The 4,257-nt window shown below is 44.5% G+C and overlaps 1 long non-coding RNA gene across 1 annotated transcript in view; it reads right to left on the bottom strand.

The window, feature by feature from the left end:
- The window catches only part of LOC106525239 (uncharacterized), a 29,802-nt gene that overhangs the window by 14,768 nt on the left and 10,777 nt on the right, over positions 1-4,257 (bottom strand). The window contains exon 2 of the long non-coding RNA XR_001311093.1: positions 83-279. This is a non-coding gene — a long non-coding RNA (uncharacterized LOC106525239). The remainder of the gene's footprint in view (positions 1-82; positions 280-4,257) is intronic.

Below are 4,257 nucleotides of genomic sequence, written 5' to 3'. Positions count from 1 at the left end.
GTGTGTGTGTGTGTGTGTGTGTGTGTGTGTGTGTGTGTGTGTGTGTGTGTGTGTGTGTGTAGTGCCACACAGAGCCACTCACTTTGCATCCATGTTTTACTGCCATTTAAATCATGTTTTTCCACCTCTGGGCCTGCTGTGTGTTTTCCGGCCTGCAGCTTTGCACCAGCAGCTGGGTTGTGCAGCCTTCCTCAGGCTTCCCTTGCCATCCGTTCGCTTTTTATCATGCATGGCACACCGCTGGTCTACTGCAGGCACAGAGCACTTCATCACCACAGCCTGCAGAGAGAAGCGGGGACAGATGGGAAGATGGGCTCAAGGTTCAAGAAGAACCCTATTAGGATGGGTTATCCTATGAGCTGCCAAGCTCATCGCCTTGTTTTTGTTACCCCCTGATGTTATGATACGTGGGATGATGGCGTACCATAGGAYGTCCTTATGTTTTAAGCTGATTGGCAAATATCTCAGTGATAACAGGGACGGATCAATGTTATTTGAATTCACTCAAACCAGCAGGCCTTTCCCTCCTTAAATTCCAGCCTGAGGGGAAATCTTTAGCTARCAGCCTTGTGGCGAGGTTTCAGTGCAGGATTCTGTCAGAGGACATCACCGCTGAGAAAAAATGTTGAGCTGAAACAGAGGGAGCGGGGGAGGGAGACCGCTTCCTGGTGTCAGCTCTAACTGGGCTGGGACTATTGTAGCTTCTCTCAGGTACACTGATGTCATCCCTGACTGCCTGCTGTGGAGAGAAACAGTTGCACTGAGGTGTCAGCTTTAAGTGGTTAGGGGAGAATTTTGTCACAAATCACCCATCAGTATTTCAGTGACTCCTTGCTGAAGTGTTGTTTGAGCCCACTGGATGTGGCTCACCGTTCCTGCCTTTCTTTCCTGTCTCCATTGTTTTTCCTCCTCCTTTAATCTTCACCTGCTCTGCTCGGTATCTGCTCTCCTCTTCCTCTCTCCCAGGAGGGGGAATAATCTCTTTCAGTATCATGGATAATGGCTGCTCTCTATGACAGAACTGTCTCTCCAATTCATCAGGCCTGACCTTCAGGATGCATCTTGATGTGAGCCGAAGGTAATGACAACCCTCCACTGCTGGCGACGAGAGACGGGGGGGAAAAAAATACCTATAGTGGTGAAAGACCATAATCAAATCAAGTTTGCGTCTGATGTGATTGTTCGATCTGATATGATTGTTACTGCGATGATACAGACAGACAGCGTATTGACTTTCTGCTATTTCTTTATTAGCAGCGCATGCTCCAGTGCTGCGTCCTCCTGGGCCTCTGGTTTCATTTGGCTGGAATAATTTTTGCTGCGTCTGAAGCTAATCCTTGGGAGAACTTTGAATYTGACAAAGCTTAGCCAAAGTGAATTTGTCCGTGTTTTTAAAATGTATATTAAAGGGTTACAGTGTCCCCCGCACGCTGTGGGACTGAAGAAGAAGAGAGAGAAAAAAATTGCTGGCTGTGTAGCGGTGCATGTTGATCTCTACAGAGGCTTCTCTATTGTCTGTCTGTATGTCTGTTCTGCTCCTCTGCCAAAGCTGCTAGAGAGATAGAAAGCGTGAGCAGAGTCGCTGCCTCATAAAGGACATTCTCTATCCGCTGCTGGTTCTGGGCTGCCGTTCAACCGTAGGCAGACTGCTTCCTGCGTGTGTGGGTAGAACAACTCTATATCATCTGTTGGTTTGAATAGACAGCTCTTTGTACAACAGCTTAGTGTATGTTTGTCACAGGCTGAGCCAACACATGTTTGACAGTGATCGAATGTTTGTGGTGCGCGTGGAACCTCCTACTCAATGCGGTGAAAGGCAGCTTCACCAAATCAATACGTATCAGTTTTAAGGGATGAAAATGATGATAAATGGCCAAGGGGACTGATGAGCAATGGTCTGCCATCTCCTGGTTGAATACAATGTTTTCTCTGGAGCGGTACGCACAGGTGGACCCGCATATGTCGCCCACTGTTTTTACATTTCAGCGCGTCTTGAATCCCGATTAGCAGGGGTCCTAATTAGAGACAGGATTATTGGGTGCTTGCATAAATAGTCAGGATTAGCCGTGCTGGTGACTTGATCGTTTGTCAGCGTGTCAGTGCACATGTCCATCTCCAGCAGAAAAGAATCATTTCTTTTTTCCTCCAGAATAATCGCTGATGGCACAGACAGGAGTCTTCTATCTCTGAGTTAATGAAACCAGCCTGACACATCATTCTCCCAACACTAACTTTTATCTCTTGTCCTCCTGCAGACTGCAGTAAAATGACCATTATTCTTCCCACGAGCGTGTCTGTGTGTGTCTGGGTATGTTTGTGTGTGTTTATGCGTATTGCCTATGTATGCGAGAGCAGCCCTCTCTATTCATCAAGATGTCACCTGTAATGGCTGCTAAATTAACCATGTGTTTCGGGGAGCGAAGCTGGCTTGATAAATCTCTTGGTGGCAGGAGGTGTGTGTGGTCCACTCCCATCCACCTCTACACTGACCTTCCTCTTGTGAGGGTGGGTCATCCACTCAGGTTACTCAGAGTTAACCCAAACTACAGATCTACATCAAAGATCCAGGTCAGACGATCGACTGGAAATCCACAGAAAACAAGAGAAATTAAACTTCTCATATCTGTGATAAATTTAAATTCAAGTTCTATCACACTCACAGCTAAAGAATATTAAAAAGAAAGGAACTGATTTGTTTTTGTCCTCGATACTGACCAGAGTTATTTAAAACTAAATATTAGCAAATACAGAGTCTTAATTCAATACTTGCATTTTGCATTTTTCTACCACAACAACTTGTAGATTACATACAGTAACTATATTAGTTATTAACATCATGAAACCATGAAAGAAAATGCCAGGTAATGGAAAACTTTATCAGATTGGATAGTGTTGTGTTGGTTATGCWGTGCAATGAAAACCTGCCATCCCACAGCATTGGATGGTCACCCAGAGTGATAACTTCTGTCACCCTTTCTTTACTTCTGTTTCCGTCGTACTCTGTCCCATGGAAGCATTTCTATTCTCTTGGTGTCCCCCGCCCCTCGCAGTGACTGCTGAACGTAGGCGCCAGTGACACAGAAAGGAAGAAGCGGGTAATGATAATGAATGGAWGCTATTTAATGTAGTTTCATCTCTATTGCCACGAGAATTACATAAATTGTGTACGTTGAAAGTAGCTACTGAACTGGAACTGTTCCAGAATTGGATTTTAAAATACTTCCATGATGACATGTTACGTCACCATGCATGTCAAGTTCTACGGATTATTTGTAAATTGCACAGATTTTCTCCAATTTTGCATGTCTACAGAAGTACACAGATAATGTTACTTTTTAAACTCTGGTTAAAATTTATTTTACGTCTCAGGGCTGGCCTGTAAGGGACTTTGCTTCCTCCTCTTCGTCATCTCTCCACAAGGCTGCCTACTTTATCACAGACAATGTCCCCTCCACATACACACACCGCCTTGCTCTACTGCTGTTGTATTGTGTGAGAGTTTAACAGCATCTTAATTAAATTAAAAGATTTCTGAAGGTCAGTATACAGATAAATATCCAAAGGTGTTTACACGTGCGCGTCATGTTTCAAGGCAACCATTATGCTTTACAGTGCGACACAGAATTTCATCAAGATTTTGTATCAGTATGATGTACAGTATAAGTTCTGTACAGTGTTTGAAACTGTTCAGTATCAACAGTCCTTTAGGCCCAACTTGTAAGTGTTGYGAGAAAGGAACTTAAAGGGCTGTGACTGTTGGAAACTAGGTAATGACTCAAAATTGCATTTTCAGTTTCACAAAAATTAAAGTGTTTGTGATGAGTGAGTTATGCAGCACATTTTGTGCATCCAGATCAGGGCGGCTGTGGKAAAGTAGAGTCGTCCTGTGACCAGTGGGTTGCTGGTTTGATCCCCTGTCCCATCCGTCTCAGTGTCTGTGGGTAAGACACTACACTTGCCCTGCCTGCTGGTGGTGGTCAGAGAGCCCGGTGGCCCCGCCTCTGTTTGTGTGGCCCAGGGCAGCTGTGGCTACAGTGTAGCTTACCACCATCAGTGTGTGAATRGGTGTGAATGAATGTATTGTAAAACAATTTGGAGTCTGTAGGAACTTAATAAAGCACTATATAAGCTCAGGCCATTTACATGTAAAATTAAACAAGTAAGACATTTTTAGCTACACTGATGTTCAAAATTCCAGTCAAATAGGAGAGAGAGAGAGAGAGAGAGAGAGAGAGAGAGAGAGAGAGAGAGAGAGAG

The sequence above is a fragment of the Austrofundulus limnaeus genome, unplaced genomic scaffold, assembly GCF_001266775.1.
Source record: "Austrofundulus limnaeus strain Quisiro unplaced genomic scaffold, Austrofundulus_limnaeus-1.0 Scaffold219, whole genome shotgun sequence".
NCBI classification, from domain to species: domain Eukaryota; kingdom Metazoa; phylum Chordata; class Actinopteri; order Cyprinodontiformes; family Rivulidae; genus Austrofundulus; species Austrofundulus limnaeus.
This window is presented reverse-complemented; position numbering and strand designations above follow the sequence as displayed.